Below are 11,446 nucleotides of genomic sequence, written 5' to 3'. Positions count from 1 at the left end.
TTACACAAAATTTGTAGCATGTACAAAAGTGATCCAAAAAAAAAAAACATGATGGACAGTGTAACCGCTTCCCCTTGCGTGCCGACGTCCATCTGACCGTGTCCTCACCTAGATCCTACAAACATAGGAAACAACGGGGTGAGCACTAAAACAATGCTCAATAATTAAATCCCCTACTCATCTAACCCCGTAACTCTATCTAATTCTTTCCTTACAATTCTCATTTATTCTCTCTTTATTTTCTCTTTCTCATAACTCTTTTCTACTAACTCTCTTTTGTAGTCACGACCTCATCTTATCGGAGGCACGGTTGGGACTCGCTCCTGCTCTCAGTGACTTCTACTCATTCTAGCCGATCAGACTCGGTTATGCATGGATTCAGAACCCTTGGCCATGTGAGTGTATAAACTCTCTCTTGGATACTCTCGGGTATAGCCCTCATCCGCATGTTCTCTCATAGGCTACACCACTTTTCTCTCTCATACTCAAGCCGCTCTTTCTCTTTGTGGAGTACATACAGGAATACTCTACCCATTACTCACGGGTTCCCCGTCGCACAACCTACTATATTCTCTTTTTTCTCTCTTTTCTTTTAATGAAGCTCACACTCAAAGTTCTCTACTCTCTTTCTCTAATGCAATTAATGCATATGAATGACTCATGCTCATTAATGCACTCATGAAATGCAATTATGCCATGTAGCAAAAATTAAGGCTTTCTACTCTTACTCACGCTTCTCTTGAGCATTTCATCAAACAACTCATGTGTATACAAAAACTCTATTTTAACAATAACTTTTCTCTTTTCTTTAATCATCCAAAAATGGGAGAAAAACTCCCTCATACACTCTAAACTCATGTCAAAGAAAAACACTCCTATAGGGTTTGCTCAAAACTTCCTTCAATCTTCAATCAAAACTCAACTCAACATCATAAAAATCTCAACACTTCTCATATTCCGCTATATTCAATACTCATCAATAACTATAATCTCATCTCATCTCATCTCAACAAACATGATACATACACATTCATACATAAATCTCTACTCAAAGGAGTTCTTAAATCTCAACTTGGGTTGGATTTACTTACCTTGTGGGTAAATAACTTCTCTAGCACTTTTCCTTCCCTTTTTGTAGTCTAGCTTCTCTCAACAACTTCAAACAACAATAATAACAATATAAGACTTCAATAAATCATAAGCAAATTCTTATCTAAAGCAAGAATCCTTACCTTAAGATGCTTTAGATGAAATCTCTACTAAAAACTAACCAAAAGCTCTCTAAAACTCCTTAGAAATCTTGGAAAATTGAATGGAGAATGGGAAGAAAATAGAGAATGAGAATGGCAGTGGAAATGGGTGAAATGAAGGGTTTACCACACTTAAACCCTTGTTAGCTCAATTTACAACAAAACATTCCCAATTTACCCTTGCTCTTTTTTAGAAATTCCATCTTTACCCTTTAATTCTTTGCAAATACACCCACATCTCCAACACATTCTCCATGAAATTTCCTTAGATTTCACTCCTCACTTTTCTTGCTAATTAGGGGTAGAAAGGTCATTTTACCCCTATGGAGAATTCTCTAGAAGCCTCAAGAAAAAAATTCTGTCATCCCGTCGCTGCGGCGAAGAAAGTTCCGTCTCCCCGGTGAAAAATTACAGAACCAACATTGCAACACACATCTGACGTCGTCGCGGCAAAGACTGTAATACCAAGATTCCTCAAATCTCATCCAATTCAAGGCAACCACTCAACCAACTCAACATACCATTTCAACCAAAGACCAACCAATCAAAAATAACAACATACAAACTCAATTAAAGCTGGATCAATGAACATTTAAGTAATATAGCAAATCTTAACTACGTACCTCAAGTGGGGCGTTACAGGATTGCTTAAATGATCCACTGTATTCGGATGAACTATATTCTGCCTATGACAAGATCACGTAAGCGATTTATTATCGCTTAAGCGACTAAGGCTAAATAGACAGGATCTCTTAAGTGAAAGAATATATCGCTTAAGCGACCAGGGCTAAATAGACGAGATCGCTTAAGCGATAAAGGTAATTTACTTCAATATTTCTTTTCCAAGTTTATGGACCATGTTTAATATGGACGGTAATAAAAGATCTAATTTAATTAAATATATCATGGTATGGTCCACTGAAAAAAAATGACACCATATATGTTTAATATAGACGTAACATTCTACAACATATATGTTTAATATAGATCTAAAAGAACTAATTTAATTTAAAGAGAATCATTAATGATATAATAATCAAATCAATTGACACAAGACAGATCCTGGTCCACTGAACTAATCGTACACCATTGTTTAATATAGAAGTAAAAGATTAATTAATTTAATATAATTTAATTTTTAAAAAATCGATTAAGTGACATAAATAATCAAAACTATTGACACAAGACAGATCCTAGTCCACTGAACTAATCGTACACATATATGTTTAACATAGACGTTAACATTCTACACCATAGTTTAATATAGACGTAAAAGAACTAATTTAATTTAATATAATTTAATTTAAAAAAAATTGATCAAGTGATATAAATAATCAAATCAATATGGCAACCTATTAAAAAAAAAAAAAAAAAAAAAAAAAAGGAATCGCTTAAGCGATATAGTGTTGATAAGCTTTCATCGCTTAAGCGATTAACACTATCGCTTAAGCGATCTTGTGAAAGGCAATAAAAATAATCTGAATACACTGGATCGCTTGAGAGATTTCGTTTCTCGCTTAAGCGATCCTCTGTATTTAGCCTTAGTCGCTTAAGCGATCACGTACAAGCAAATCTTAAGATCACTTAAGCGATGCTTCACTTTTACCCTTGGTTGCTTAAGCGATTACAAATCGCTTAAGCGATTATGTGCGAGGCAGAATCAAGACCTGCCTAGATGCACGATCGCTTAAGCGATTTATGCTATCGCTTAAACGATTCTTCGCTTTTACCCTTGGTTGCTTATGCGATTATGGATCGCTTAAGCGATTAAGTCCAAGGCAGAATCAATATTTGCCCTGTTGCACGATCGCTTAAGCGATTCGTCGGTTTTACCCTTGGTTGCTTAAGCGATTCGTTGGTTTTACCCTTGGTTGCTTAAGCGATCGTAGATCGCTTAAGAGATCAAGTCCGAGGCAGAATCAAGATCTACCTAGGTGCACGATCGCTTAAGCGATTCTTCTTTTTTACCGTTGGTCACTTAAGCGATCATGTTCGAGGTAGAATAAAGATCTGCCCAGGTGCACGATCGCTTAAGGAATTTATGGTTTCGCTTAAGCGATTCTTCACTTTTACCCTTGGTCGCTTAAGTGATCAAGTCGAGATAGAATCAAGATCTGCACAGTTGCACAATCACTTAAGTCGCTTAAGCAACCAAGTCCGAGACAGAATCAATATCTGCCTAGTTGCATGATCGCTTAAGCGATTTATTCTCTCGCTTAAGCAATTCTCTGTTGAAAACCCTTTGTCGCTTAAGCGATATATCTAGTCGCTTATATATCGCTTAAGCGATCATTGGCAATACCTATTTTTTTCCAAATTTCTCCTGAATTTTGACAACCTAATATCATCAACACATATTAATTTCATATTTTCTCTTGATTTTGAAAACCTAATATCATCAACACATCAAGGCCATGTAACAAAAATACTAAATAAACTCAAACTCAAACTCAAAAGAGGGAGAAAAATACTGAAATACTTTTATATTAATCTGAAATATGTCAATTACATTCAATGACAACATTATGTAAAGCAAATGAATAAATCTCCTATATACACCAAAAAAAAGCAGGGCACACCTTCAGCATCAGCACCACAACCCAAGTATCAACAAATAAATCTTCATCATTCTCTTCAGCCACTTCTCCATCCTTCAAAATTATCTGACACACCTTCAACATCAGCACCACAACCCAAGTATCAATAGCCTGACGCCTAACAACACCAACTTATCCAATCAACACAATCCAATTATTCAAGACAACCCAATAAGACAGCATCACAAAAAACTGCCATACCTTTTGATGACAGCATCAACAATGACTTAGATTGAGTTCTGGTTAGTCAAAAGGGATCCATATGCCCATGGAAGCACTCAACAGCCCATCGCTCCTAACAGTTACTCATTGTTTCTTCATTCAAGCCGTCCATAGGAGTGTTGGTCATGTCAAACTTAGTAAATTTCAGTGCATATGCCCCACAATCAGCACTACAATAGGAGGAAGACATTAGCATTAGAATAAACCTATAGAACAATTGTATTATGTAAGTTTTATACAAAATTTACCTTGAGTCATTTGTCAGGATGGGAAGGAGCTTGAGTGGCTACTTTCTCGTAAGTACTTCGTCACCGAAGTGCTGAAACACATTGTTGTCGCGCAACAGCTGCGAAAACAATACACACAGTGTTAGGAAACAGTCCATGTACGTAGCGGAAAAACAAAATCATAATACAAGGATCGTTCCAAAGAGCCAAGATCAAAGGTATAATTTTACAGTTTATGTTAAAGTAGAAATCTGTAGAAAAATAATCATGAGTTCAGAAAAAACATATGCACGTTTGGAGGCTCCTCCAAATTTGCCTTTGAACGTTTTTGCTACCGACCCAAGTGTAGGATTGAACTGACGTAGTCCACACGAAGACAATCACAAAGAACTAAGGACATATTTGCTAGATCCTCCTTAGCTTTAAGATTAAAGAAGAAAAATCAAATAGATTGATTTTAGGCAAAAATGAATTCTGCTGTGGGAGAGAATTTTGGGGCTGCTGTGTTTTTGGTTTTTGCAAAAGAAAAAGTGAACAGTGAATAAATTCATTTATTTTACAAATAACCTTTTTCTTTTATATTGAAAACTTAGTTGCCCTATTCCCTTATGGAATAGGCTTGGACTCCAACCCAAACACCCCGTGTTACCAAACACTCCCAATTAGATATTTATTTTTTTTCATTATTATCTCAATTAAAATCAATTAATATATATTATATATATATATATATATATTAACATTTAACAATAATGATGATTTAATTAAATATATGCGAACACATATTTAAACGTAATTTCACTTATTTAATTTTTTAATAAATTAAATAAAGGCTACGACCTCAGCAAATTTAATTACACTATGAAATTACCAAAATACCCTTTCGCCTAAAAAGACGAAAATGCCATTCTCTCTTATTGAGTCTTAAATTATCTTCTATGTGTGTGACCCATAAACTCCTCATCATACCGGCAGTGTATAGTATCGCGATTAACACCGATTAATCGTCTCACTATTACACAAACCAAGATTAGCCCCCAGCAAGGCATCATGGCCACCCGATAGATTCGGATTCAGCAAAGTAGTGACCTGTCAACGATATGGTTATTGTACAATTTGATCCTTTCATCATTCGTTGTCTCGATGAGACGAAGCCTTAGAAATAATGTCAACCTTCGGTTACTCTCGATATTATGTATTCAGTTTCTGGACCAATGACCTGTATTATAAACTGGATATAGCAACAACTCAATCCCATTGTGGCCACAGTTTTAGTGTCATTGCCATATACTGAATTGCGTCGTGAGATAACTTCTCCCATACCTGAGAGTGATGAATCCTTTGTCAATCCACCATAGTCTTGGTACACTCCTTGATGCAGCCAATCACCATCGTATTGATAGCTCTGAATAGAACTGTGTTAGGCTAGTGCCAAACTGCACCAATCGGTGCATAAGGCGCTCAGGTGATCTCAAGTCTAAGGATCACATGCACCACTATTCGTTAGAGGATTTTTTCCATAGACACTAGGGTTACCATCCATATGGAATTCTCTGGTGGGTCAGTCCAGTGAACTTGTTCCGGTATATCCGCCTACAGCAAGAACCCATATGTTGCACCAGGTTGTCACCAAACAACCTTGACAAGTGAGATCAGTCACAGCCTTTCGACAAGGTCGTTCAACACTATGATAGCCTTACCGTATTATCTGTGCCCTTACTTCAGAATAATACTAGGGCTATGGACGTTTCTAGAATGGCCACCATATGTGCTCATAGGGTTCTCACTATCAAGATTTGAAACACTTGATTCCCTCGTCATGGTTCTACCATTCTAAGGACATATATCAATATATATTGCAATAATAATGATTTACGCGATATAGAATAAAATGCCTTTTATGATTAATGAACATTATTACAAAGAGTCAATTCTACAATAATGATTGGCTTCTAGGGCATCTACTCTAACCCACTTGCACTATAGCCAATCATTCATGTATTTAATACCAAATGATCTCAAGTGCCTTTCATGCTTCTGCTGCGACAGAGGCTTTGTCGTGGATCTGCGAGATTGTCGTTAGTATGCACTTTACTAATCACTACAACGTCTTTCCTCTCAACTATCTCTCTGATGAGATGGAATCGTCTGATTATGTGTCTGGACTTCTGATGAGACCGTGGTTCCCTAGCTTGAGCAATTGCTCCATTGTTATCACAATAGAGTCTATAGGATCAACAATCGTGGGAACCACACCAAGTTCAGTAATGAACTTCTTACCAGACTGCCTCCTTGGCCACATCTGACAATGCAATATACTCAACCTCCATTGTAGAGTCTGCTACAGTGCTTTGCTTGGAGCTCTTCCAGCTCACTGCACCGCCATTGAGACAAAATACAAACCTTGATTTTGATCGATAATCATCTTTATCCGTTGGAAACTAGCATCATTGTATCCTCTTACAGTGAGCTCATCTTCCCCTCCATAATCAAGAACATATCTTTAGTCCTCTTCAGGTACTTAAGAATATTCTTGTAGCCATCCAGTGACGCTCACCTGATCCGATTGATATCTACTATAGTGCCAAACACATGAGACATCAATCCGAGTACATAACATGACATAATGATGATCCAATTGTTGATGCATATGTGATCCTCTTCATCCTATCTCTCTCATCTTGTGTTTTAGGACCAATTCCTTAGAGAGATAAACACATGTGACTGGAAAAATCCCTTCTTGGATTCTTCCATACCTAAACCTTTTCAATACTTTGTCAATATATCACTTTGACTTAGGCCAAGCAACCTACGCGATCTATCACGATAGATCTTTATTCCAAGGATGTAGGCTGCTTCCCCTAAGTCCTTCATGGAAGCACTTGGATAACCAAGTCTTTACAAACTTCAAGTTCGGTATATCATTCTCGATCAGAGTATGTCATCGACATACAACACTAGGAATATTACTACGCTCTAAGTCACTTTCTTGTAAACATAGGCTCATCTTCGTTCTTGATAAAATAGATTCTTTTATGGCTTCATCAAAACGAATGTTCAGCTCCTTAAAGCTTGCTTGAGTCCATAAATGATCCTGCACTTGCATACCTTATTAGCTTGACTATCAAGAACGAACCATCTGGTTGTGTCATATACCATCCTCCTCAAGGTTTTCGTCAGGAAAGAGTTTTGACATCCATTTGCCAAATCTCATAGTCATGATATGCAGCAATCGCAAGCATAATCCATGGATTTAATCTGGCAACCAGCGAAAAAGTTTCTTCATAGTCAATGCCATGAATTTGTTTGAAACCTTTGACACCGTCGTGCTTTATAAGTATGCCCTGCCCATCCATGTCATTCTTCTCTTGAAGACCCATTTACACCTTATGGGTTTTCCCTTTCAGGTGGTTCCACTAGAGACCACACTTGGTTTTGGTACATGGAGTCCATCTTAGATTTCATGGCTTCAAGCCATTTAACAGAATCTGGATCTGATATAGTGTCCTCGTAGGTTTTAGATTCATTATCTTGGTAGACCAGTACTTACCATATTGAGTCACGAGATAACCGTATCTCTCGGGCTCATGGCGTACTTTCCTAGATCTACATAGCTCCTGTGCTACCTGAGGTGGTTCACTTTGATCCACAAGTTGTGGAGTAACCTCCCCATGATGTTCAACCACTTCCTGTGGCACTCTCCTGTCCTTCGTTTAGTGTATCTTGTGGTTCTAGAACTTCATCGAGTTCTACTTTTCTCCCACTATTACTTCTTAGAAAATATTCATTTTCTAAAGACAAACCAAACGAGCACCAAAAATTTTGCGCTCTTCTAGGTGGTAGAAATAGTATCATTTGGTCTCCTTTGTGATACCCCACAAATATACATTACAGGATTTTGGCCCAGCTTGTTCGAAGTTAATTTCTAACATAACTTTCGCAACCCCAATCCTTAGATAAGACAAGTTGGGCTTTCGCCCATTCCATAGCTCATATGAGTCTTATCTACAGACTTTGACGACACACAGTTCAAAACATGATCGCATTCTCTAGGGCATACCCTAGAACGATGCAGGTAAATCACTAAAACTCATCTGGACCTAACCATGCAAGTAAGGTCTTGTTCCTCTTCAGACACTCCATATGTTGGGGTGTATAAGGGGGTAAGTTGTGATACTATCCCACATTCCTTCAGGTACTTGAAAACCCTGAGCGTTAAGTTTCACCTCCTCGATCCACCGAAGAGCTTTATACTTTGCCCAACATATTATGTACTTCATTTCTGAATTCCTTGAATTTATCAAAGGCTTCAGATTTATTCTCATAAGGTAGACATAACCATACTCTACTGAAATCACAGTAAATGTGATGAAGTATGAATATCCACCTCTGGCTTCAACTGTTAGTGACCACATACTCACTATGGATGATGCCTAATAGCTTAGTAGCCTTTCACACTCCTTTTCCTATTAAAGGAGACTTTTGCATCTTGCCAACAGGCTGACTCGCATACCTCGAATGATTGAAAGTCAAAAGGTCTAAAACTCCATCCCTTTGAAGTCTTGCAATACTGGTCCTTATTACATACACAATCTACGTCCAGAGATATGTCTGGTTTTAATCGCTATGTTTAGCTTTCTTGGTTTCAATGTTGAGAATATCTTTATTGTTTAAATCAACACCATATAATCCATTATATACCTTGTAATTCCAAATAGAGTACTTTCAAACTAAAGGACAACAATCCTCTAGATTATCTCAAAATGAATCCCTATATTATCCAAAGCGGGTACTGATAATATTCTTGAAATGAAGGTACGTGATACAGTTATTTATTGTCCATAACAGGCCATAGGCAACATAACAATAATTCCCTACAGCCAATGCAACCACATGTGCTCCATTTCCAACTCGTAGGTCCACCTTTCCCTTGGTGAGCACTCTACTTTGCCTTAGTCCCTGCATATCATTACAAATATGAGTTCACATCTGTGTCATGACCCCAAATGTTAGGGAGAGAAATTAAATCTCAATCATAAAAATATCTGAAGTTTTAGCCTCTGACTTCTTCTTGCTTGCGAGAAGCCTTACAGTGTTTCCTCTAGTGGCCAGGCTTTGCCACAAAAGAGCAGAACCTTGCCTTTCCCCTTGCCACTCTTAGGACCAAAGCAACCTGTCCTTGGGCTTGGGCTTGGGCTTGGGCTTGGGTTTGGCCTTGGCCTTACCCTTGTCGTTACCCTTTTGCTTTACTGGCACAACCAGTAAAACAGGCTTGGACTTTTTCAGTCCTGCTCGGCAGTCCTCAGCTTTCAAAAGTTTTGACAAGGTTTTCTCCATCGTGTTCATATTGAAATTCATTATGAACAGAGCATGTAGTTAGGCAAGGTTTGCAGAATTAAATCCATTTGTAATTATGCATCCACCAATCCAAGTCTTAACTCCTAGTGCTCGATCGTCTTGAGCATATAAGGACCAACTTGGGCTCTCTCCTCAGACGACTCCCAAACTGCTTTCGACACCTTGTACCTTCATGTCTGAGCTTTGTTCTCGAAAGCTCCTTAGGTGTAGAAAATGGATGAAGCGTCCATATTCTCATGCTGCTTTTGCAGCATGGTGTCTTGATGCCTGAACATCAAGCATTGACGCTTTCAGCTCATCATCAAGGAACTTTTAATAGTATCCTTAACTTCTTGAGTTGCATCAGATCACAGGCTCGCCATGTATGGCTTTTCAAGGATATACAATTTCTTTTTTGTGAGTATAATCCGAAGATTAGATACCAGTATGAGAAATTGGATCCATCCAACTGTTGTACAATCCGACGATTACGATACAAGTCTAAGAAATTGGATCCATCTAACCTGTTTTCTTTCTCGATTATTCGGTTCCGCAGGTTATCATGCTCATTTGGTGATCTACATTGCAGAAAAATAGTGTTATTATAAAGTTCATTATTATTTAATACGGTCTTTTATTAAACAATGCTCCCACTATTTTACTCAAGTCAATAGCCTTCACTATTAACTCGGAAAGCCCGTTGACTTTCCAGTGATTCAGATCCCATCCGGCCATTCAAGCCTTCGCTTTGCGAACAAGCCAAAATGAGTGTTATTTAGGTAGGCTAACCACTTAATCCACACTAGCTGATAGCTCACTATCAACCTCAAATGTGAAAAGCTAACAGCCATCACACAACCATGGCTCCAACCATTGTCCTCAATGTGATTCTCACGTACAGTAGATGTGGAACTACATGTGCACCACGTAACAACTAAATTGTGTACTCGCTCTCACTATCCTATGACGCGTTTATCACCTTTGCTTGGAGACAACAAAACCGTCCTTTTAGGTCGACCCATCATCGATTAAGGAAACGCCTAAATGCTTTTAACCTCTCACATGTGACAATGTATCCCTTTGCTTTGGCAACAGAGGTTTCGACCACATGGTTGTTGAGTTAAACCATGATATGGAAGGCATAACGTGACTTAATCTCTATTGGGGTTTTTATTTAATGTCTCATCAGATTATTATCTTTGTTAGAATGACATTGTTTGGTATGTTATTGAACATTCAACCTTAGCATGCATTCTAAACATAATATAATATGTGCCGGTACATGGCCCAACTAAAATCGATTTCCTTGAGCCTAGAGGAATCTGTGGGTCACCTAGGGGTCCTGTAATAAACATCTTGAGTCTTCAAGTATGGTTGCCTCGTTCTTTGCCCCGTCTTCAAATACATTACAAAAACATCATTCTAAATTTACAATAAAAATAATTATACAAATTCGTTACATCAATAAATTTAGAAACCTCGATTTACATTCGAGGGGAATGAGATGAGAAGAGAATGTACATTGAGAAGAGGAGAAAGGCAGGACACGTAGGCCCTATTTAATAAATTTACAACTATACATACCAAATTTTTTTAAAACATTCACCTTTAGGTCTAAGGCTCATGTACCGGGCACCATGTAATATACAAACAAGTACAAAGCATACATTTAAAAAACAATCAGTTTTTGAAATTTGTGGGTTAATTATCATTTATCCCCTGACAATTTACAGATTTTATTTGGTCCAAAAGTTTTGAAATTTTACAATTTATTCCCTGCGCACTCGAAAGTGCGCTCGTTGTGGCAATGAGT

Source organism: Pistacia vera, unplaced genomic scaffold (genome assembly GCF_008641045.1).
Source record: "Pistacia vera cultivar Batoury unplaced genomic scaffold, PisVer_v2 Contig640, whole genome shotgun sequence".
In the NCBI taxonomy this organism is placed as follows: domain Eukaryota; kingdom Viridiplantae; phylum Streptophyta; class Magnoliopsida; order Sapindales; family Anacardiaceae; genus Pistacia; species Pistacia vera.
The sequence above is the reverse complement of the archived record's forward strand: the minus strand, read 5'-3'. Positions refer to the sequence as shown.